Source organism: Cheilinus undulatus, linkage group 15, assembly GCF_018320785.1.
Source record: "Cheilinus undulatus linkage group 15, ASM1832078v1, whole genome shotgun sequence".
Lineage (NCBI taxonomy): Eukaryota > Metazoa > Chordata > Actinopteri > Labriformes > Labridae > Cheilinus > Cheilinus undulatus.
This window is the reverse complement of record NC_054879.1, coordinates 44446202-44472798: the sequence shown is the minus strand read 5'-3', so window position 1 is coordinate 44472798 and position 26597 is coordinate 44446202. Positions and strand designations below refer to the sequence as shown.

General features: G+C 37.0%; 1 protein-coding gene across 1 annotated transcript in view; it reads right to left on the bottom strand.

Annotated features, from left to right (window-relative positions):
• fign (fidgetin) overlaps positions 1–26597 on the bottom strand; it is a 48460-nt gene that overhangs the window by 5363 nt on the left and 16500 nt on the right. The gene's annotated exons all lie outside the window — the stretch shown is intronic.

Sequence of the window (26597 nt, the reverse complement as noted above, 5' to 3'; positions counted from 1 at the left end):
GGGAGATGTTGGCTTTACCAAAGTGTGTTGAAAGTGACAATAAAGTGTGAGATTAATCGCGATTAAAAAGTTAGTGCACTAATTGTGGATGTTGACTTATTGCATTTAACTTGATTAATCTCGATAACCAAAACACAACAAAAAACTTTTTTTATTCCCAACACCAGGGGTATGGGATTTAGGCCCATTTATAATTGCATTTAATACTTAAACTTCATTTCTATGCCAGGAAAAGTGCTGGATTTTTGATCATTATATCACTTTTTTCAATTTTGATTTATTATATTACAGAAGCATATTGCATTCACATGAGAAAACACACTTTGCTCTGTTATTCAGACTAAACGATATCACTGCCTATAATACCAGACAGATTTTTATTTGGAAAATTCTGTTTTTCTGAGTTAATTTTTTTCCACTCTATCTCCTGAGTAGTAATGTCACTAACTCAGAAAAAAGAGCAGAAATGTATTTTTAAGAGCTGTTAATGCATTAATCAAGATTAATAATTAGTGCATTTCTTATTTTTAATCATGATTAATTGCATGCTTATTTGTCCTTTTCAGTACATTTTATTTCACTGGTTCCAACCTGAGGTCTGGGCCAGTGTTAGTTTGGACATCTGTTTTTAACTCTAGTCTCAGTCTTAGTTTTTATATTAAATCTTTTTTAGGTTTAGTCACATTGTAGTCATTTTTACCCTTTATAGTTTTAGTCCATAAAAAGTCCATAAAAATTTAGTCTTAACTTTTAGTCTTAGCATTTAATCTCTTGCCTAAATCTGGAACCAAATCATGGTCGTGTGTTCTCTGCACACTGCCAAACCTAGGTCCCTGCTTTCTACAGCTGAGAGGCAGAATAGATACAGAAGCATTGTTTTTTGACAGATTTTCCCACAGTAGAGAAATACCATGGATTTTGAATGTCAGATGAAAACGAAATGACATTTTAGCCTAGTTTTAGTCATATTGATGAAAACTAAACCTACTTTTAGTCAGTTTTAGTCATCAAAGATCTGTTTTAAGTGAGTTTTAGACCAGTCTATCTCATGAGAAAAAGGCTGTAGTCAAACAGTTTGAGCCATAGTTTTACTTGACAAAATAACACTAGTCTGGGCACCCAAGAGAAGGCGCCAAAGACTTCAAGCAAGGCGTTGTCTGCTCAAAATTAGGTTTGCATAATAGAATCGATGAAACACGCTTACTGGTTCATGTAAAGGTGTTTTGGTAGTGTGTACGGGCCTGTTTTACTGGGATTTTTCATGAACAACTAAAGTTGACGCCAATTCTTGAAAGCGATGCATGATTTAAATGCATGTTGTTGCTACATGACAATATTTGCACTGTTAAATTATTATGAGTCTTTATATTTGCACACTATTTGCACAATGCGTAAAATTATATTTGTAGCTATTTATATTTTTATCTATTTATATATATTTTTTAATCTATTTCCTGCTGTGTTTTTTTATATTGCATTTGTTGTACAGAGCCACTGTTTGCCTAATGAAGGTCTAGTACCAAAATGTTGCAAATAAATACCCATTTCTTTGCAAGTTGAACAATGTGTGTGGATGTTTGTCTTTAAAATGTTTGACAGAGCCATAGCACAGTACTTGTGTTCTGCAATGACAATAAAGGCTTATTCTATTCTTTCTATGTTGGTCCTGGGGGGCACATCATTTATTGTGATTGAAGTAGGGGGTGTCACAAGGACAAACATCCCTGCAGCCACAGGATAGGCTGATCAATATCACTGATTTATGAAAAATAAAATAAAATAATAAAAAACGGAGATATAAGGTTTTGGCCTGACGTCAGCAATATGCAAATAAAAACTTTTGTTGTGTTTTCTTCATGTTTATAATCTCTTGGTATCTGAAGTGGACTTTGGGGCCGCATTGAGTGAAGAGGGGCCACCAGTTGCCCACCATCGGTTTAGAAACAAGGACAATAGAGAGAAAACCAGGGATGAAAGTGTGGGGGACAGACATGCAGGAAAGAAGCCTAAGGCTGGACTTGAACCTGCATACATGGGATGCAGAAATGTCTTCTTGTATGAATGCAGTACTCTTCTGCTAGTTACTAATAAAATAACGGCTACAGACAGCGACCTCTGCTGATTATATAAAAGAATAATCCACTCTACATTTGCATCAATAGATTTAAATTGTCCATAGTTGTATTGATCTAATGGTATTGCGAGGTTTCATTACATCCCTAATGGACGGTAAATGCCTCCACACACAAATCTGCATACAAACACCAACACTGACACAAATGCACCCACATTAGCATCAGCGCATTAGCATAATGGTCTTGTACTTTTGAATTAGCGTTAATGTCGTCCTTTATTCCACCTGCCTGGAAAATCCTAATACAACATCCACAGGTTCCTTTGTCTTTCTTTGAAACGGTATAATTACAGAGCGCTCCATTAGTGGAATGTTTTCAGATCGCCTCGGGGCTGCCGGCTCAGATTCCCCTAATCAGCCACCAACAAATAAAGCCTTTGTTAGGACTATTGTGATTGTCGATTCACAGATCTGAATAATCCTCTGTGGTGAATTTGAGATGATAGTAATATGGGGATCTGATCTTTATTACTCTGGCATTTATCTCATTTTTATCTGCTTTATTTTATAGATTTCACACTAGTGCGAGTCAAACTCCTTCTGACATGTGATGCTATGGTGTTATGCTACTCCACCATGTTTAATTTCTGGTTCAGTGATCAGCAATGAAACAGAAGATGCTGACCTTTTTGGAAACTATTAATCTGGTAGCTTGGGCCCGTTTTTTAAGCAAACAAGAGTGGGCCTCAAACTCTGTCCATCCAATTTCCCAGTGCGTAAATTGGACTGCCGCTTGCACAGTTCTCTATTCATTACTGTGCTGCTGAAAGGAAACACAGAGGTGGCAGGGTCCGTTTTCTTTTCCCCCCTTTTTCTCTGTGAGAGAGAGAGGGAGAGAAAATGCCTTCCAGGAGGATTCCCAAGCATAAAGAGCTGGACTTTCCTTCCTCCTTTTTTTCGGTTCAGGGGGAGGGGAAGGTGGGAGGGTTGAGGGAAGAGGGAAGTGAAAGCTGTCGTAATTGAAATGTGGCCTAATCAGACTCATTACCATTTTTACCAATTTGCACCACCAAAGATGCCTATTAGGTAACTGTGTTTAATAAGCCGCTCTTTAGAAAACTAACTGTAATGAGCTCTTTAAAGTCAGACTTGAGCGTGATTATGCACTGGAAGTGTTTTCGCCGAGCCAAAGCAGACTGGTACATTTAGTCATGTACAATGTCATAATTAAACTGCACAAACTCTGCACTTCACACCGCACAATAGTCCCAGCTGAGGCCGCAGACATGCTGAAAAGTATTTATAATTACTGATCATTACAACCCTGGGATTTTCATCGCCGGACGTAAACATAATTATGGGAGATTTTGCTTTTATCCTGCGCACACAGGCCACTCCACTTGACAAGCGTGCAAATATTGCAGACAGACGGTAATTATGTTTATAAATAAAAACAAGCTCATATTCATATTCAAATTCTGCCCACATATTCTAAGTGTGGGAGGGGCGAAACGTCCTAACACATTGTGCAATGGTAATCAGTACGACTCGGAGTTTCATTCATCTCACATATCAAGTTAAGACTATTCAAACTCAATTTAGAGCTTCATGTGGCAGTAATTCCAATCTTTAGACAGCAGGGTGCCATTTAACCCCTCATTTAGAAAAGATATGCCTCCCTCAGTCACTGTCTTTTCCAGGACTGCTGCCCATACATTTCAGTGTGACCACCCGTGGCAGCAAATTACTCCATGCTAAAAAAGAACACACATCAGGACTGATTCTATACTAATCTGAGCATAAAAGGTGGAAAATGGCAGTTCAAACAGTCGCTTTGATGGAGTACATTGTAGTCAGACAACGTCCATTGCTGCTGATCTACTGTCAGTAAGAACGCCATCGCTGATTTCTAGGGGTGACCTGGAATAGTTGGCAATTCAATGATTTGATTGGGAGGAGTCTGATTCGACTATGAACCTCATAGTCGGATGTTGTACCATTCTGACTACATGGGGCTGTTAAGCCTGAGTTTCCGTTAGCCAGCATTTGCCGGTCATTGGCCGGTAAAAAGGGTGGAAGTCGGGCAGATAAAAATATAACCGGTCAAAATGTCCGGCAGAAAACATGCAAATGACCAGATAAGTAAATACTGAATACTTGCATATTATATTTTGTGTAACCTAGAAGATATGTTGCAAGAATGCGTTAATATAAACTAAAAGTTGCCTCATCTTACTACATCTATTGTCCCGCAGTGCTGGGGTTGTTTATCTCCTCAGACGGCAAGCACATGGCTAATTATGTATGCACGATGACGTCAAAGCAAATGTATCTCTCTGCGTGAGCTCAGTACTGATGGAGGCTCAGCAGGGAAAGTGGAAAAGTTTGACCAGAGCTTTCTCGTAAAGCAGAATTTTAATCTAAGTGAGGTTTTCCTGGTTAAACAAAGGCTTAATATCATCAGCGGTATTACTGCCTCTGGCAGTAATGAAGAGGCTGAAACAAAGGGAACTGTATAGCTGAGCATCGTAAACACCGATGCAGCAGCAGAGAGAGAAGCCTACGCCGGGCAGAGTTGTAGTGGACTTCAATAAACGACCTATGACCAATCCTCAGATAAAGTTTGATTGTAGTCAACACAGAATCACACTGGCAGAACGGCATGGACCACTTGGAGCTGATACGAAGGCTCTGTCTCTCTTCAGAGAGGTTTCAGTTGTCATCATGAGGACTGATATTAGCATCTGAGTTCTAACAGTGTCCAGTTAAGAGAGCACTTTTGTTATGTGTTTGGATGCTTCGTTGTTGTCGGTGGAGGATGGCATTTGGCTGTTGTAAGCTGCAAAGTTATGATAGTGGCCAATGTGCTACCAGGCTAACGGTGCTAATGTGAAGCTAACTGTTGTTGTTTATGAGTTTAACTTGGGCGTATATTGTGTAACTGACTGCATGTGTAAGGAAAAGCGCAGCTTTCATTTTGATACTTTAAACCACTTACACAAAAAAATTGGTATTTATTATTTTTTGCTGCTTTTAATGCAGCAAAATAATGTTAAAGCAAATGTCCGGTAGTTGTTCTAAATGGCCAGAATTCTTGAGGACTGCCGGTCATTTTGGCCGCTGTGAAATAATAACGTATAATAATGTAACATTATGACACATGAAGCAAATACTCGGAACTACTTTCCGAATAAACCACTGGGCGGAGTGACGTAGGAGTGCTGTAATTCCTTGGCAGTTCCGGCTTTGCATTTCACTTTAAAACAACTCTGTCTCGTAATGTTCCATGATTATTTCATAGCGTGGTGAGTGTGCAGGTCACAACTTGTCCACGAGAGCATTATGGAGTTTTTGGATTGTGTATTTGATGAGGGAAAGCCGGAATTACCATAAGACTCCATAGCATTGGCAGACCAGCTAGTATCTCCGTCCCCACGATCTAAAAACAGCTTGCACAGACAAATAAAGGTAACAAACCTATTACTAAGACTATAGGGATTATGGCGATGGGCGAATTTGCCAAAATGTTGAAGTATCCTGTTTGAACGGAGCATATAAAAAAAACAAACAAACAAGTGCAGCAAAATGCACCAATAATAGATTATGAATCAAATCTTTGCCCTACGAACTGTAATCGAATCGTGAGGTGCCTAAAGATTCCCACCTCTACCGCTAACCCAGCTACAGCTCACACTAGTACAGCAGACCAAGGAGGAGCCACTCCAAACAACCAAGGCTGGATTTTGAATCACCGCCAGCTGCAGAGTGTCTCACCAAGGCAGCACTTAACAGACTGATAGCAAGGTATGTTGTTAAAGAAATGTTTCTGATGTAAGCTGTAGAGGCGCTGCCTTCAGAGAAAATGATGAGAAAAAAAAAAACAGACGAGAGGAGAGATAGGACTGTCATGCAGAAAGACATGCGTGTGCATGGTGAGATTTGATCAAAGTTGTCATCTGAACATGGGGTTGTTTGGAAACTGAGAAGTGTTTCCTTATTCAGGGGATCATTCTCATGCAAATGTGACCTTAGCTAAAATATCTGAACACCACAAACAGCCTCAACTGATAGCATGTAAGATACTAATAATGGTTATATTCATAAAAAATGGCTAGATATGATAAAGGTACAAATGGTTAATCAATGACAAAAAGTTCTAATAGAAACACTCAATAAATGTAATAAACAAACAAGAAGCACTGATAAGCACTGATAATAACTCTTAACAGAAGCCTCGATATTACCTATAAAACCAAACAAGAACACATTTCTAGATGGCATTTTTAAAGTCCGTAAGCACTGTCACAGGGTAGGTGTCAGAAGAGGAGATCCACAGTATTATATTTTAATGGTAATAGGAAAGCAAGTTGTTTTTATGCCTGAAAACACCTCCACAAGTACAGAAGAGATAATAGAGAGAAAAGGAGGCAAAAATGAACAAAAAGTTCATTTATAGTAATCAAAATTTAGAATAATAATGATGTATTTGCTCATGTGGCAGACAAGCAGAGTGTGAATTAACAGTGATGATGAAAGTTTTTGTTGTTTATTGATTATTCATAAAAAACACATTAGATTGCATGTATGAACAGATCAGATTTATGTAATACATTAAAATGTGCTCAAACTCTGTCTTGTCAAAGCAGAGCATGGGAGCAAGAGCATAAATGGCTGCATGTATTTATAAATATGGCAATTATAACGAGAAAAAGTTTATACTTGACAGACATCTGACTTATGAAACATGTTTACTGGATTTACTCTGTCTCCAATTAATAAGATCCACCACCTTCTTGTCATTTTATCCTGCTGTGACAATGTTCTTCTATGTGCTCTCACTAGTTTTAATGTCTTACATTTGTTAACTACCCGTAATCTCAAAGACCGTCTCTATAATTTCTTACACCATCAGGGCATCTCTCCACCATGCATACTGAGTTCATACTATCCAGCAGATCTCTCCCCTCTGTGCAGGCACCCAGATCACCCAGCATGAGCTGCTGGTGCTGAGAACACGGCCTCTGACTGGCTTCTTACTTCACATTCTGCCAACTGTGTGCCTGAAAACACACGGCCAAACACGACCAATACTGCACTTCAAGAAACTGAACTTATGTTATCATAGTACAACAATTACTCTAATAGAAAAATGCAACAGTCGACAAAAAGTTTTTAAAAATACACATAATGTGCCCAAATCTCGCACTGCCTTTTTGCTCTTACAGGGAAGTGACCTCGGCTAAACGCCTCTGTTTTCTTCTTCTCACCCTTCAAACAGCCTAGAAGACGTTGGGTGATTATAATCAAAATTTGACAGCTATTTTAATGTTTCAGTATTAGATTCATCTAACTCTTTATTTATTTTATAAACAACAAACTTATTTGTCCTTTAATGTGTTTATCTTTATGGAAATCCGCCACCATTGCTAACATGTTAGCTAGCGTGCTAACATGCTAACAGTACAACTTCAACATTTGTGCACTCAGGTGATTGAAAAATGTATTTTTAGGACAGAAGAGAGCGATTTGGGACACACAGACTGTATACTAAGCTAACACTAAGTAACCTCACTATAATGGGACTTTTCCATTACAAGTGCGGCTCAGCTTGACTCGGCACGGCAGCCCAGCGCAGCAGGGGGCTTTCTTTTCCACCACAACCGAGCTACCCGTTTGAGGGTTATAATAGAGCCAAAGGAAACCCTTCTGATAAACTGGCATGATAATATCTCTCTAACGGGGAATCTGCACCTGCAGGGCGTGGACAGCTCCTCTTTACCTCTGTGACCTCGTAGTGCAGACAGAGGTACTATTCTGTTTATTCAAACAGCTGGTTTGCTAAGACTAAGCTTTCTATCAGATGACTGTTCATGGTAACTCACAGGTTTATAGTCTGATCACAGATGACCCTCCATCTCCCTCGTCTTCATGTCTTTTCATTGATAAATGCGTTAAGAAAGTGCGCTGAGCGAACTAGTTTTTTGGTTCTGTTGTGACTTTGTATCTATGGCCCGTTCTATTTACTGGAGTACGGAGAGACATTTACATTCCCTTAGAACGTTATGGGAGTGGAATGACTATTCCAGCTATTAGTCAAGGTCTCAGGCATTGCTAGGGAAAAGGAATTGTTGCTTTAATGAAACTTTCTATTTTGATCACAAAAGATATAAAATGATTAATCAGTGGTTTTATCAATTCTTGGTGTCCACTTACCAGGGATTAGTGGGCTTCATGGAGGCAAGCGTCCAGCCACGTCTTCCATTAATCCCTGATAACTGGACACCTCTTAACCCTTTACCTACTGATCCAGCGTCGGCGCTGTGTTTTATATGTCCGAGTATTATTACCATAACTCTGTCAAAGTTTGTCCGATCAGAAGAACTCCAATGGTGTTGGAAAGCTGAGAATTGTGGGCATGCGCACATATATAGTTCTTTACAGTACTCACAACCATATGACGTGGGCATTCATAGCAACACATCATAGCAAAACACCAGCAGTATCACGAGACCGCTACATGGATTCTCAACACTGTAACTCCTCAAAAGTTTGCTCAATCTAAAAAATTCCAACGCTGACAGAGAGCTGAGAATCTGTGGTTTCGAGCAATATATGATGTGTGGTATATATATTTCGTAATGTCAAACAGCACTGTGAAAACGGCAGCTTTGGCAGAAGACGAGAGTGAGAAAGGAGAGTGAAGGAAGAGAGTACAAGGAGAGCGAGCGAGAGAGAGTGGTGTTTTGTTCTCAAAAAACAGCGTTAGATAGTGGCATTTGTGCGTGTCTGTCATGTGCAATAACAATATGTGACTTGAGAATGTTGAGAATGCATTTTTCCACCTTTCTTTGCACCTATTTTCGCCTATGTATACAGTTAACTTTTGCACTGTGTTTTGCACACCCAGAGTCCTAGACTCAAAAAATGACTGGTGATTGTTCTAAACATGTATAGGTTCACATTTCAAATGTTAAATCAAAACTTCATGAGCAATAACAACATTTCTTCTCATAAAAGCCATGAAAAACAAATCTGTTTTTGTGTTTTTCTTCTTTTAAACTGCTGACATTTCCATATAATGTGCAATAATCATTTACCAGATGTTGAAAAGTCAAGTTCAAGTACTCCTGGGAAAAGGGACCAAAGCTCTCAGACTTAGGGCATTTCCTGACTATTTTACAGCCATAATAACAAAATATGTCCAAATCGCCATTTTTAGACTCAGTAGGTAAAGGGTTAACCATCATTTACTTATATCCTGTAAAGATTTTCTTAACTAAGTTCTTAAGATAGTTTTATGAAAAAAACTACATCAGACTCTGCTGAAATGATATTATATGTGTTCCTAAACTGATGAATGCTATGGCCTCCAAAGTTGGATGCTCAACCTCATTTTCCTCATTGGTATAGAGTAACACCCCTTTCTGCCATATAAGGACATGAGACTGCAGAGCTGTGTGCAAACACAGAAAGCAAATAGGAGTAAAACAGGAAGCAGTGTGGTGCCATTTATGTCCAAATTTAAGAAAAAGAACTATTGCACACAGGACCTCAAGTATAAGTAGGCATGCACAACATTAAATACTATCTGATATGTCTATATTTACATCATGATTTTAGCCGATATCAATATCAACACAGATATTTAAATGTAGTTCAGCCCTAAAGTTTAGTCCTTAAACACTCTGTTTAAAGTTGAGGCTGAACAAATTGACAACTTTCAGTCCTTAAAACAGACTTTAGAGTGAAAGGAAAAAGACTTCTGCTGATGTAGATCTGTTGGTTCACCCTAAAACTCCACAAACTTATTTGTTCATATGGCCAATTCTTACACCTATCACAGGCAGATATTCAAAGCCAGAATATCAGCTGTAATTACTGGCAGAAACGTGCATATCTGCTGACACTGTAACCATACCGCTAATATTGTGCATCCCTAAGAAACAGAATTACAACACAAGGCCTAGATAGTTCTGAAGTGGATGTATTTCTGCTCCAGATAAACCAGATGAAGGCAGGTTAAATTATATATTAAGGAACAGCAGAGATTATTAAATATTTGATAAAAATAAATCAGACATCATTACTCATTGAGAAAGCGCCAATATCAGAAACAACAAACACACAAGAGAAGAATGCATTCCAGATAAGGTCAGCATAGTCAAATCTGGGGGAGGGGGGCACTGGCAGCATCTCATTTTTGTTCAAAATGAATTTGAGTGGAAATCAACACTTATTCTAAAATCTGGGGTGGTTAAATGAAGGATCATTTCAACAAACTTAACATGCTGTGAAGGTGCTATTCTTATTTATTTTAGTTTATTTTTATTATAAAAAAATAAAAACAACATATTAAGTTCACACGCATAATCCAACATCTTGTTCAGATCAAACTGTGCAGGATATTAATAAGAGTTGACCATATTTAAGTCATATTTTTGCACATTATCTCACAATAATATTCTTCAATAAAAAACAGACTTTAACATAAAATAAAATTGCATGTTATTGCATTGTCTTTTAAAGGTCACGTATTTTACCCTGTTAAGGCAAGTTTATATTGGTCTCATAGCAGGCAAGCAACTTTATTTATATAGCACATTTCATTTCAGGAAAGCTCAATGTGCTTTACAAGGAGGGTTTAAAAACATCAACAAGTATTTCACAATCATAAAAACCCTTTAAGAAGGCTTTAGAATAATCATATCAGAGACAAGACAGAAATAAACAATGGGAGACAAAAGTGGGCATGTGGCCACACATGGATTACAAAAACACACAGAAATTATTTGTATGCTTTGGAGAATAGACGTGTTTTAAGTTTACTTTTGAATAAGGAAACAGTTGGGGTAAACCTCAGGTCTGCAGGGAGGTTGTTCCAAAGAAAAGGACCACAGTAACTGAAGGCCCCCACAGCAGCCTTCGTTCTGATTTTAGGTATTGCTAAGAGACCTTCACCTGAGGACCTGAGGGGTCAGGCTGGGTTATAAACTGTGAGCAGGTCAGAAATGTATAGGTATGTATACAAATGTATAGGTCCCCAAAACATGTCTGTGAAGTTTGTTTCTGAAAAAACTCTCCAGTATTGAAATTTCTGCATGTCTAAAAAACCCCTCTGCTTCAGCCCCGCTCAGAACGAGCTGTTTCTGTGTCTGTTGCTTTAAATGTCAACGAGCAGTCTGACTCCGCCCCTCTCAGGAAATAGCTGTGGCTTAATGGATGTGGCTCATCTGATCCTCCTCTCAGCTGAGAGGAGGACCAGGAGAGGAGGCTGAAACTTTTTCTCCAAGTGGGGAGGGCCAACAGAACCTGGGGGCGGGGCTAACTCCCCACATGACATCATGACAGGAAAATATGAGAACAGCTTGTTTCAGCACACATTTTCTGAAAGGTGGAGAAAGACAGGGGGGTGGATTTTTCTGATTCCTGGAGAGATTGACAGGCCAGGTGCACATGTGTTCGCTAGAAAAGCCTGAAAAATTGTCTTTTGCCTAATATGTGACCTTTAACCTAGCATATTTTGTCATATCTGTACCTAATCGTTTGTCAGAGGTTTGCTTCCAAGATTTTGTTCCTCCTAAAAACGAGTGGACAGTGAAGTTTATTTCCCTCATACACAGTCCTGCTGCTCTGTTGTACAAACTAACTAAGCATTAAGAGAATTTTAACTTTGTTAAATCTGCTTTTTAAGCAATAACAAAACAGTCTTGGAGCAAAGTGAGAGTGTCAGAAAAATAGAAATGTCTGAGCTTTTGGCGTCGTCTAATCTTATAGGTTTTGGTTGAACCAATGATAAACAGCGTTGAGGCAAACGTGTAATTCTCTCATTTCTCTGTAATCCAGTACTATGTGGAGGTTGAGGGATTCTCCGAGCTGTCATTTCTCTCTCTCTCTCTCACTGATGCTAATTAAACTAGGACTCTTCAGGCCAAGAGGCCCCTGGGGCTACATCTTCCATTACTACCATAAGTACAGCTAAATCCGCACACATGCTAAACTAACAGCTCTCAAAACATGAGGAGAACTTGTACACTGACTAAAAGTAAGACAATTATAGGAGACAGGCTTCAGAGTGTTCTGTAGTGCATAATACTGATGAATACTCAAATGGCTTGTTAGTTAAAAGAATAAAAGTCATTGAGTTGGAGCACTTGGAGAAACTTGTACAGTAGAAGAAGTGTTTTTTTTTTTTCTTTTTTTACAAGCTTCTGTGAACTTGGCTGCTCGGCCTCTCAGGGGATCACTTACACACTTCAAAAGAGAAGAGAGGCCGATTGTGACCTCGCTACATGAAGGCTCATTGACCAAAAGCTACTCGCTAACATCTTCATTCCCCAAAGTCCTGTTACCCCGAGGAAGATGATCAAAGAGGCACACACACAAAAAAACACACACACAAATTTTGTGGTGGGATTTTCAGCTGATTTTGTCTTTGACTCGAAGGCTCCAGGAGCCACAAACCAACAGGACAAAGGCCCCCTTTGGAAATTAACTTGTTCACTGGTCCGATTCACAACCGTGATTACCTCACACGTGCAGCCATTAGACTTTACAGCCGTGTCAACCTGGTTAAGACGGACTGTAAAAAAAATCTCATTTTTTTTATCCTCTCATCATGAGGGACAAATCACAATAAAATTGTGCTTTTTGTTCCAAACAGCTCAGCATAGAGCTGATGGCATGGCTTCAGCCTTTCACAGAAACAGCGCTGCTCTGCTTAGAGTGCATCTAAACAGGAAGTGCTCTGTCCCACACAAACACAACCTCCATTCTTCTTTACAACATTATAAGCCAACACGTTTTTAATAAGTGTTTTTTTTGTCCCAAAATTTTATTTAGACTCAACCAACCGAAAAGGCCTACCAGCAGTGATAGCTTTAAAAGAATTACATGCAGAGCCCCTCCACACCAGCATGTCCAGTCCAACCCACTGAGAAATAAAATCAGATTCCATAATAATACAGGGAGGTAACACTTTATTTTAGTGGGTCATTACCTCGTATTTTTGTAGTAATCAGTGCAATTAACCAGTTATTTCTCAAGAATTAGGTGGTAATAAGTTAGCATTTTACCAAGCAATAACTTGGAAATATTGTATATAAGTATTTGCCTTGTAATAATAATGTATTAATTATCATGGAATTTCTTGTAACATTGTGGAATCTGGTAATTAGGTGGTATTTAACTCTAACCCTTAACCCCTAACCTTCAAAATCATTTGATTATTCAGGAAGGACTCATTTTAATTTAAAAGCCAAAATAAAGAATTTACAAGGGAAAAATCAAGCAATTGGAAAATTATCAACTTATTTCTATGAAATAACGTGGCAGAAAACCACCTGATTAACAGAGAATCACCACAATATTACCAAGAATTATTTATAACTAATATGTAATTACTGGGTAAATACTTCCTTAACCTCCTAAGAGCCTGCACGCCCATATAAGGGCATTACATCCTGGCTTTCTGACAACATAATAGCAATTTCTAATATTACAAGTTTTGAGAAAGTTGTCTGTACTCTCCATGGAAGTTTAAGTTATTCATTTAGGAGAAGTTGCTGACAAATTATCAGGAATTGTCAGTGATGATTTTAGGAATATATCTTGGAAATTTTCCAGAATTTTCATAGAAAATTTGGGAGACTATTGTATTTTTTTTGAGGGCCTTATTGGAAGTGTTTTTGTGTTGAACTTTTTGAGTATTTGAATGAAAAATTTGGATTTCTTCTTGGATGTTTTTTTTCTAAATTTCCAGTCATTTAGTGTTAGTATTGAAAATATACAGTACTTAACAAATGTATTAGACCACCTGTCATATTTGTCTCAGAGACCATCCAGCATCATGAAGTGCTTAAATGCAGACTCTTTATTTTCAGTCAGCTCTCCATGTTTTACCATTCTGAACAGGAATGAGGAATTTCAAACTGAATTCACCTTTTTATACCCAAATTTGAGCCGACTCACTGGGCTTCTCTGAGAAGTCAGAAATGAATCAAGCATAACATTCAACCACTAAAACTCATTTTTCTCTTCAGGAATGACAGTAAATAACTATAATTTAACATATTAATCAAGAAATATTAATGTGCTTTACTATTTTTTCAGTTTTTTCGTAAATCAGTCAATTTGAAAATTCATGGATAACAATAGTGTTTATATTTTAGCATTAAAAATATGATTTGGGTTAAAGAGCTTCTACATATTGGTGTATTAACCATTGCAGAAAGATAAAAAATGATTTTGGTAATTACCCATGCAGTTAATTTAGGGCAGCTGTGGCATAAACCTTACTTTGGGTGGTGGTCTAATAGATTTGTTAAGCACTGTATTTATAATGCTTGCGAAACTGTATTGACTTATTTGGGAAAAAAAATGCTCATGGATACTTTGGACATTTATTTTTTAATTTTGGGAATTTGATTGGGAATTGGGAGGCAGGCTAATTTCTATGATTTAATGGAATTTTCAGGGAATTTGTTGGCATATTTTGGGGAATTTTTCATGGAATCTTGGGGAATATATTTGTAAATTTATAGGAATTTGCTTGAGAATTTTCCAGGAATGTAAATAGAATTTCTTTTCTATTATTTATTAAAATTTAGACTTTATGGTAAAGTTTCATTGAAACATTTCGGGATGATTTGAAGAAACTTAGGGGTGCTTTTTATAAATATGTTTTTTTCAGAACTTTTCAAAGATATTTTAGCTAGTTTCTTTGAAAGTGTAGGGATTTTGTGTTGTGATTTTGTGTGACATAAAACTGTGTGAAGTCTTAACCAATCAGATCAGGCGATTTTACACTCCCCGGACTCTGGTGTAGGATTTTTATTTTATTTTAGTTAGTTAGTTTTGTAAGTGCACTATACAGTTTTATTTTTCGTTTTTTAGTTAAAGCTTAGTTTTGATTTAGTTTCAGTTAACTAAAATGAGTTTTGGATTTTAGTTTTAGTTATTTAGTTAGTTTTAGTGAACTATTAGAAACTTGGCTGGGATTCATTAATTGGAACAAATTGAAAAATTTGACACCACTATTATATAAACAATATATATTTATAGCAGTGTTAATTTTGTCGACTAAAACTATGACTAAAAATGTTCATCAGTAGTCTTTTTTCCATGATAAAAACTAGAATTAAACTAACAAAAACAGATCTGTGATGAATAAAAATGACAAAAACTGAGTTTAGTTTTCCTCAAGATGACTAAAACTAGACTAAAATGTAATTTTGTTTTCACTGGACTTTAAAAATCTGTGATATTTCTCCACTGTGGGTAAACCTGTCAAAATGCAATGCAGCTGTATCTGTTCTGCCTCTCAGCTGTAGAAAGCAGGGACCCCAGGTTTAGCAGAGAGCAGAGAACACACTACCATGATTTGGTACCACATTTAGGCAAGAGAATTAATGCTTGGACTAAAAGTAAAGACTAAAATGTGAGGACTTTTTACAGACTAAAACTAGACTAAAATGTTTAGAGTTTTCGTCAACTAAAACTAAAAAGGACAGAAATGACTAAAATGGGAATAAAACTAAAATACATTTCATTTAAAGACTAAAACTAAGACTAAAATTAACACTGATTTACAGTCACCTCCCCTGATAAAAGCATCTTCGAAAGCACAGTGCTGCTATCTTTCCTGAATAAAGGCGAGACGTGCAGAATGTCCAACTAAAGAAAAGTAGATGTATTCTGTTCAGTCTCAAAAGAAACAAAAAGAATAAAATCACAGCAACCAAAGTAAAAAATCTGTGTATTGTAGACGAGCAAAGCCAGGGTTATCCATCATTCTATTTGTTGTTTCCCACCCATTAAACTGATTAAAAGTTGAACTTGAACTTCAATTGAAAACACCCAAGTGAACAAGTGAAAGGGATGTTTGCCTGTAACCACTGGCAGCTTTTCCCGTCCAAGCATTCTCTGCTATCGACTGCAAGTCTCAAAGAAGGTCACTTTCTCCAACACAGGCCAGGCAAAAGGTGAAATGAGACAACTGAAGCAATCTTAGGTCAATATGAAATAGAAATCTCTCAGCTATAGTGTAATAAAGTTACTGAAGTGAAGTAGTGAAGCCATAAAGGGGAACTTTTACAAGGAAAGAGCTGTAGAGGAGATTGGTTCGCCCACTGGCAAACAATGGCTTCTAAGGGCCGAGGTGGCGTGGTCAGAGGAGAGCGCTTTGCAGCATTGGATTTTAAAAAGAAACTTTAGTTGGACAATAAATAAAAAAACGACTTATTTACATGCATCCAGACCAAAAAACTGCAATTAGAGGGTGTGTAGGAATTGGACTGAGATTGACTGATGCAACTTTCAATCACAGTCGATGCAAATGTTTGCATGCTTAAGGCAGAATTTAAGTTAAGACATGTTTAATGTCTTTAGGTTCAAGCAAGTTTTGAAAAATAAAATGAATGTTTTTACTGAGCTCATCTGCTCTCTGCTTTGATTTAAGCTGCCATCATTGTGATGATTATGATTTTGATGTGTCCCAACCTTTTTCACACAATGCCATCAAATGCAAAGCATGGTCGCATTCATCCTTTGGTTAAATATGAAAAAATTTCTTTAAGAGGTAAAGAGCCACTATAGTGCAGAGGTGCAAAAAACTGCAGTTCCTCCAGTGTGCATGAGGAAAATGTCTATTTCTACAGCAGAAATTAACATGTTTACACTAGAACTGGGCGATTAATCGCAAATTAGATTCAGTTGCAATCCTGCTGCTATATTCAAATGACAGACAGTGCAATATTTCTTTAACCTGAAATGTGTCAAAATACCAGATACAATTTTTTGCAGTAGACCTTTTATGCTCTACACCACTGATCATCAACTGGAGGCCTGAGGGCCAAATCAGGCCCCCCAAAGCTTCCTGTCCGGCCCCTAGGAGATCATTAAATTCAGAGAAGGAAAAGAAGATGTTTTAAGAGTCTCTTTTGGCTTTAAATGTCTGCAGCTGTTAAATCCACCCCAAAACACATTAATATTGAAATAGTTTTAGAATGACTCAACATTTTATCTGTTTTTACAGAAATCACCTTTCAGCCATTATTAGTAAATTTTAAAAAATGGGGTAAGACTGGCAGAAATGTTGCAAAAATGGCCAGATCAAGTGATAAAAGGGGTTAAAGAGTGGCAAAAATAATTGAAATGTAGCAAAAATTGACAAAAGAGTGGCACAAAGGGGAAAACATGCTGGAAACGTAGTTTAAAAGGGGTTAAAGAACTGCAAAGATTGGGTCAAAGAGGAAAAAACAAGCAAAAATGTCAAAAATGGGTTAAGAGTGGTAAAAATGGTGCAAGAGGGGTTAAATTTTTTGCAAAAACTGATACAAGAGTGGCACAAAGGGGATAAAACATGCTGGAAAAATGGTTTAAAAGGGGTCAATGAATGGAAAAAAATGGGTTAAAGGGGCAAAAAGTATCAAAAATGGGTTACACATGGCAGAAAATATAGCAAAAATAGCCAAAGTAGTGAAAGGGGTTAAAGAGTGGCAACATGGGCATTAAGTGGCAAAAGTGGAAAAAATGGGTTGAGAGGGGGAAAAATGTTGCAGAAATGGCCGAATGAAGCAGTGAAAAGGGGTTTAAAAGTGTCAAGTATGAGTTAACACTGGTGCTAAATCACATTTAGGGAGGGCCCACTCTGGGAATTTCAGGGGCCCAGTCAATGTTGTGGCAGGCCTGTCTCCTTATGGTGTGCTGCATTATAGATAACAGAGATAGATCTCACTGGTAATGCTTAAAAATGTCCTGCATGGTGAAAAAAATACAATTTCTAATGCAATAATGTAATTTTTGTCTACTTGAAAGTCTGGCCCCAGTGTCTCTGTCAAGACTAAATCTGGCCCTTGTGCAGATGTACTTGATGACCCCTGCTCTACATATGCAAACATTAGAGTTTCTTTTGTAGATTTTTTTTTTTTTTTTTACAAATATCCTACTTTTCTTCTTCATGTATGTGCTTTTCTTATTCAAAACAAGAATAACAAAAAATATTCATCTCCTTCAATAAAGCAACTGATTTCAAATTTGACATATGAACCAAAACCACAATTAGAATTTCTTTTTTAAATTATTCATTCCTAGTTTTATTTTTCTAATATGGTGCTTGTTTGAATAAAGAGTGATTTACTGCTTGTGTTTGTTTAACACATTAGATGGGTAACCTAAACATAATCGCACATTAAATCGCAATATCAGGAAAAATAATCACAATTAGATTATTTTTGCAAATGGTTCAGCCTTAGTTTACACCCTGGTAGGAAAAAGAGAAGGGAATTGGTTGGAATATTTCATGCGTAATTTTCTTATAACTTGTTTTTTTTTTTTTTTTTTTTTTTTAAGTATAATTAGGAGTACAGCTGATCTGACTGCAAGCCGATGTTGTAGCCGATCATTAAGAGGCTTCCTGCCTCAGCACCACTGCTTTGTGTCTCTTGGTTGAAAGGAAGTCCGTCTGAGACAGGGCCTTTAATCCGGCTCAACAGTGTGGAACCAGAAGTAAAAATCCAGTTTGTTTTCTCCATAGCGATTTGAATATTGGTCATATTATTAAACATATCCGAGCTACCTGAGAGTGAAACGACGGTATGTGGTCCTGTAGAAGACACAAGCTCATAAGAAATCAACCTCTAGTCCAGAGGGGTAAAATTCTATCTAGCAGGGGCCGGATTCTGGATTCAGGACTTACCTGAGGGCCTAACACAGTCCCCTTTTTAACCATTAACTGTCAACCTTGTTTCACCAGTAATAAAATATCAAAAAACTTCTGATATTTTGATATTTATAAAGTTAAAAAGATAAGATTCAAGGCAAAAAAAGTAAATTTATCAGTTCAAAAAGATCAAAATATGTCAAAATATGAAATAAAATCAAAATATGTCAAAATATGAAATAAAATTGGTAATCATGAAATTAAAAGTCAAAATATGATTAAAAAATTTGAATTGTGAGACTAACAGGTCAAACTCTGGGATTATGACGTCAAAGTTTGGAGTTAAAAATATGAGATAAAATACAAAATAATTGGTTAAAAAGGTCAAAACATCACTTAAAAATTAAAATTATGAATCTTAAAGCTCAAAATATTATATGAGAAGTCAAAATTATGAGTTGAAATACGCAAAGTATATGTTAAAAGTCAAAATCCTAAAACTGAGTTCTAATTGTGAGATGTGAAATTAAAAATGTGAAATTAAAAAGTCAGATTCCTGACTTCTTATCTAAATATTTTTGCTTCTTACTTTTTCAGATTTTGTAACTTAACAAGGAAATCTTTAATCATCAAGGATAAGTTCACATTTTTATATTTGAGGAAATCTGCAGACATCAGACTGATGGGACAGTTAGAACAGAAATATGAGATCATCTTGGGGGCCGGATTTAACTGTTCCACGGGCCAGATTTGGCCCCCGGGCCTTGAGTTTGACACCTGTGCTCTAGTCACTAAGAACTGCTTATTCCTGATTTCAGCCAAAAACACTACAATACCCACAGTCCACAAGTGCAACAGTGAAGTCAATGATTGGCGGGGACTCTGGCTACCATGGAAATGTCTACCAAGCCTGCAAACGGCGTCTGTCACCCGTTTATGACAACAAAACATGCCAACGCAGTATGAAGCAATAAATATGCAAACTAGGGATATTCCAGCATTAGCATTTCAAATGTAAACACTACAATAAAGATACGTGTAGAAAAGAGGCACATGTAAGGTTTGCACATGATACTGCACAGAAAAATACATGTGGAGCAACAGCATTATGCATTATAAGGGAAGCTGAAAAGAGAAGCTACTTGATATTTCAGTAGACAATCTTTAAAGAAGTACAGTGCTTAACAAATGTATTAGACCACCTGTCATATTTGTCTCAGAGACCATCCAGCATCATGAAGTGCTTTAATGCAGACTTTCATTTTCAGTCAGCTCTCCACGTTTTACCATTTTGAACAGGAATGAGGAATTTCAAACTGAATTCACCCAAATTTGAGCCGGCTCACTGGGCTTCTCTGAGAAGTCAGAAATGAATCAAGCATAACATTCAACCACTAAAACTCATTTTTCTCTTCAGGAATGACAGTAAATAACTATAATTTGACATATTAATCAAGAAATATTAATGTGCTTTACTATTTCTTCAGTTTTTTTGTAAATCAGTCAATTTGAAAATTCATGGATAACAATAATAATTATATTTTAGCATTAAAAATATGATTTGGGTTAAAGAGCTTCTACATATTGGTGTATTAACCATTGCAGAAAGATAAAAAATGATTTTGGTAATTACCCATGCTGTTAATTTAGGGCAGCTGTGGCATAAACCTTACTTTGGTTAGGGTTAGGGTGGTCTAATAAATTTGTTCAGCACTCTATATACCACACATCATATATTGCCAGAAAGCACAGATTCTCAGCTCTCTGTCAGCGTTGGAATTTTTTAGATTAAGCAAACTTTCGTTGAGTTGTAGTGTTAAGAATCCATGTAGCAGTCTCACGATACTTCTGGTGTTTTGCTATGAATGCCCACGTCATATGGTTGTGAGTACCGTAATGTACCATATATGTGCGCATGCCTACAATTCTCAGCTTTCCAACACAGTTGGAATTTTTCTGACCGGACAAACTTTGAAAGAGTTATGGTAATAAAACTCCGGACATATAAAACACAGCGCCGGCTCAGTAGGTAAAGGGTTAAAGAGGCATCTGAACAAACTTATGCTCTTAAAAACAGATCAGGAGCTATCAGCAGTTGCAGAGATGTAAGGATGCATCTCAATGCAACAACAAGTCAATACAAATATGAGCTATTGAAATAAAAGAGAGAAATATAATGCAATACTCTTGTCATTTATACTCAGTTTTTTAAACAGGAAGTCAAGAAAAATTAATAAAACACACAAAAAAAGTTTTTCATAATTTGAATTCAATCCAATTTCTTTTGAAAATGAGAAAAAACATGACAAAATCACACTGAGAACCCAGTATGATGATGTAAAATATTATGAGTTACGCTATGTTGCTATATTTCTAGTTTGCCGTACAAAAAAAAAAAAAATCTACCCTGCAAAAAAAAAAAAAAAGGAAAAAAAAGCCTATAATCATCAAATCAAAGCTGGAAAAGTGAACGAGGTACAAATGTTTCTCTTTAGAGCAAATAGCTCAAAGTGCTGTGCAGCCTCTCAGAGTGCATGTTGCAGCAGCGGCGCTCTGTAGTTGCATCAGCGGCGTGATTTGTAAAAGCAGCAGAGGTTTGGAGTGAGAGCTGTCAGTGTGTGTAGAAAAGTGTGTGAAGCAGGTGGATGAGAGAGTGTCAACCTTCAAAGAGCTCAGCACTTTGATAGAAATGAGGCAAGAAATCAAGAAGGGCCGTGCAAGGGAAACTATTCCTGAGTCGTCCTTAATAGATTATGAAATGAAGGGAAGAAAAAAGGTTAATCTGTGGCATGAAGCAATTGTGAAAATAAATGAGATAATTAATAGAAGTCTGGAGTGAAGTAATGCATACATTTCTTGATTCTCTTTGTGCAATAAGCACCTGAATACGTTCCTTTAAAGTTAACAGAGTGATTTTTTTTAAGGAGTGGGAATAAACAGTGTGATGTAGAGTAGCCGACCTCAATCTACAGCTCTGCCTGCTCTTTAAAGTCGTCATTGTTCTACTTTCTGCTGCATTTGCATGTTCAGAGTTCAACCAATTAAAAGCTAATTAATTAGACAATTCTATTAAGAAACAAATCCCACTCATCAATATACACAACCTGAGGTCAGCCTGTGCTAAAATGTGACTAGAGAATGGCACAAAAGCACTTTTGGAGCTCGCCACAAACAGTTTGGCACAGATATGTTTGACAGAGCAGGAACTCATCAGAGCTGATAGATTTTCACTTCCCTGGACAGAAAGCAGGAGCAGGAGGGGACACTTGGACGCACGGGCCGCTCTCAGAAGGCCGAGAGTAGGAGAAGGGCCAGGTGCTCACTAGTGCTAAATGCTTGAGTCTAAATCGGGCCAGCACGAGGAATGGTTCAGTTTTCATAACGCTGTGAAGTACCATCAAAAAGAGGCTCCATTAGAGTAGTGTAAGGAAAAGTCTATATATCTACCTGCTGTTTGCATATGCATATATATGTATTTGTAATAAATTCACCACTAAGTGTTGACTTTAGTTCATTTGAGCCAGACACACCTGGATGAACACATCTGCCTGAAATGTTCAAATTTCTGACAGATATTTGTTCATTTAATTATGGCGTGTTTATGATGCGTTTATGTACCTGCTGTGCTCCTTCCTGTCTTTTCTAGGGCACTCTTGATAAGCAGATCTTTATCTCTTCCTGCTTGAAAAAAAGGTTTAAACAAATAAATAATAATCTAATTTAGCACCGCTTAATCCAAGGGTACCTGCTAGCTCTCACTAATCTACACCTGACAGCAGCAAAATGGAGAAAATGCAAAAACTTTGGAAATAAAATCAGATTAAACTTCCTTTTAGGGTTAGGGTAAGGGTCATGGTAATGTTTAGGGTACGGCTAACAGATAAAAACATGAGCTGCAAAACCTGATTACTAAACATGCAATAAAGCTGACTAAACAGTCTGCTTACGGTAAAAAAGCTCATCTTCAATTGAAACATTTCTAATGCAGCAAACATAGCTTAAGTAGCTCCATTAGTTGGTTAAGCATACATAGAAAATTGAGCTACATAGCCAAGGAAACTAAAGCTAAGCTCACCAAGCAGCTACATAAGTTTCAAAAAGCTGACTATACAGTCTGCTTACAGGAAAAAAGCTCATCATCCATTAAAACATTTCTAACGCAGCAAATATAACTTATGTAGTTCCATTAGTTGACTAAGCTACATAGAAAATGGAGCTACATAGCTAAGGAAACTAAAGCTAAGCTCACCAAGCAGCTAAGAAGTTTAATAAAACCACCTAAACAGTGTGCTAACGGGGAAAAAGCGAATCCTCCATGAAAACATTTAAAACTCAGTAAATGTAGCTTACATAGGTCTACTAATTGCTACATAACTTGAGCTACAAAGCTAATGAAACTAAAGCTAACCTCACCAAGCAGCTAACTGATAACTAACTAAACAGTGTGCTAACAGGAAAAAAGCAAATCCTCCATTAAAACATTTTTAACGCAGTAAAAATAGCTTATGTGGCTCCATTAGTTGCGTAAGCTACGTAGACAATGGAGCTGCATAGCTATTAAAACTAAAGCTAAGCTCACCAAGCAGCTCAGAAGTTTAAAAAAGCTGACTAAACAGTGTCCTTACAGGAAAAATGCTTGTCTTTCATTAAAACATTTCTATCGCAGCAAATGTGGCTTATGTAGCTCCATTTGTTGCGTAAGCTATGTTGAAAATAAAGCTACATAGCTACTGAAACTTAAGCTAAGCTCCCCATGCAGCTCAGAAGTTTAATAAGGCCAACTAAACAGATTGCTTACGGAAAAAAATATCATCCTCCATTAATTTTAACACAGCAAATGTAGCTTACGTAGTTCCATTAGTTGCGTAAGCTACATAGAAAATGGAGCTACATAGCTAAGGAAACTAAAGCTAAGCTCACCAAGCAGCTAAGAAGTTTAATAAAACCGGCTAAACGGTGCTAACAGGAAAAAGCGAATCCTCCATTTAAACACTTTAAACTCAGTAAATGTAGCTTACGTAGATCCACTAATTGCTACACAACTGGAGCTACAAAGCTAATAAAACTAAAGCTAAGCTCAACAAGCAGCTACGTAAGTTATATTAGCTACGTTATCTATGTAGCTACATGTGCTTTAGCTACATTTGCTAAAGGTCATGTTGCTTAAGCTAACTTAGCTACACTGGCTTATGTAGTAACACTCCTTACGTATCTAGCATAGCTATGTTAGCTAGCAAAGCTACAGTGAGCTGTTCTTGGAACTAGCTCTAAAACGTGTCTACATAATTCAATCCTGGATTAGAGGTCTGACCTTTTCTTCTGTTTTATCTGTTAAATATCTCCTAGTCTGAAATGTCTGCAGTGCGGTTATTTCAGACGTTGTATATGAATAAAGTTGTATTTAAAAAAAATCTAAACCTGGAAATACATTCTACCAGCAAATTATGGCCCTTTCTTTCTGACAGAGACGGCGTCTGTGAGAGTGGCCGTTAGAGATGGACGGCCTGCTGCCAGACTGTCTTGGAAAACGATTCTTGACCATTATACTCAGCTATTGGGTTAAATTAGGGCTGTCAGCATTAATCCTGATGCAATTTAGGTGAATAAAAAGTACATTCATTTCTTTTCATCCCATTTATGTCATGCTTTATTGTCTCTTTCTGCACACTTTAGTTGAGTGATGTAAAAACTAGTCCACACTACTTCTTCTTCATGTCTCAATCAAACGTACAGACAGCCAAGTGGACGAGACATCATCGTCTGCACCTTTTCTGTTCCTACAATCCATAACAAGTTCATTTTTACATGGTAAAGTTAATTTCATAATCTTCAGTCTACCAGCCTTGCATACATCATGGACTCTATGCCAAAGATTTTCCAGGCACATCTTCACAACCCACTAGAAACAGCTCCATGACCAGGTCCAGTACCAGGGCAGTCCATCCGTACATCATTGTCTGTTTGTTTGAATAATGTCCTAACGTCTTCTCCACATTTTTCAAGTTTCCTCACCAATATAGTTTAAAAATGTCCTCATTTCATCAAGTAAACTCTGACTTAACTGATAAATTTAGCGTGAACCTCGACAGCATTAAATGCCATATACTGTGCAGCCCTAATCTAAATATACACACTCCTAAAATGTACTCATAACACTACAAGTCATTCAAAAAGCAAGCAATAAAGCAATAAAGTAAGATTTTCTTTAGTTTAAAAGCTTATATAAATACAGCTCCAGAAAAAAACACTCATCTTCTTCTTTAAATCATCTCTCTTGCATGCATTGAAACAATTCTTCCCTTTTGTTTGTTGAATTTCAACACAGGTACGACTCATTGTGCTTAAAAAAGCTGATTTATCTTCTGATAAGAATCAAACAAAGCCAAGCAGCTTGATTTTTGTGCACAGCAATGTGAAAGAGAGTGGAGAGCATGCCAAGCCATGACAGTTGTAATTAAAACTTAAAGGTTATTCCACTAAATATTGATTTATGAGCTCTTCCAAAGAGAAAAAAATGAGCATTCTGCATTTTAGACATGAATATTAACTCATTTTCTTTGCAGTATTTGCAGTGAGAAATTATCTGTATTTCTGTTATTGCAACCAGCTTCCATTTTCTGCTACCTTAATGTGGATATTTTGTTTGGAAGTTTTGTCTACAATAGAAATATGGCAGATCTGTAGAAAACCATTATTCTGCAGGGTTCTTTTCATTCTTTACAGCAGTGGTTCTCAACCTTTTCAGCCCACGACCCCCAAAATAAATGTGCCAGAGACCAGAGACCCCCACTGTACCTGAAGGTGGTTGAACCGTCCTTAAGGGGGGATAAAGGGGAGAGCTTTCTGGGGGCCCATGGAGGTCAACAAAATCATGGTGATATGCATATTTTACATTTAACCTGAAAAAATAACCATCAATGAAACAAATGTCTTTTTTGAATCATTTGTGTAGTATATAGCCTTCTTCAAAGTGTAAATATATTTTGTTAAAAAAAATAATAACAATAAAATGGGTTAAAATGGTTTAATAATGGCAAAAATGGTTGAAAAGGTGGTGAAATTAGATCTCAAAAGTAGTAGAAATGGGTTAGAAGTGGCAAAAATTATATAAGAATGGCAAAAAATAACAGAAAAAAAGGCAAAATGGGCATAGTGGTAAAAGGGAATTAAAAATTGGCTAAAAAGGCTTTAAATTGGCAAAAATAGGTGGAAATCTGGTGAAACAGGAAGAAAAATCGATATAAACTGGCAAAATAGTGCTACATGAGAGAAAAAATTGGCAGATACTGACAGAAATTGGTCAAACTTTAAAAAAAAATGGGCATATCAGACAGGGAAATCTGGTTAAAATGGGAAAAACTTGGCATAAAACTGGTACAACTGGGTTAACAGTAGGACTGAACGATTTTGGAAAATAATCTAATTGCAATTTTTTTCCCCAATATTGCAATTGCGATTTGAAATGCGATTATTCCACAACTTTCTTTTATTCCTAAACAAGGGCTGAACAATTCTTTAAACATGCCTTATTCTGCTGATTTTGACTCTTATTGCAAATTTGATATGGGTTATTGCATTGCAGGGTTTTTGACATTCTTATATTTAACCTTTTAAAACCTGAGTTTCTGGACTCTTTTCTTATTTTAACCATAAAAGGCCCAGAAAATGTCCTGTGAGTATGTGCTTTTGCCCATTTTTCCACAATACTTAGAACTTTTAATACATGGCAGTTATGTACATTTTACTACATGTTGGGACTTCTGGTTTGTAGATGAGACTGTAGACAGCTAAAACGAGGAGCTCCCGACCGAATAAGTTTAAAAAACAGAGAAAACCCTTATAATCATAACTCAATGACAGAAAAAT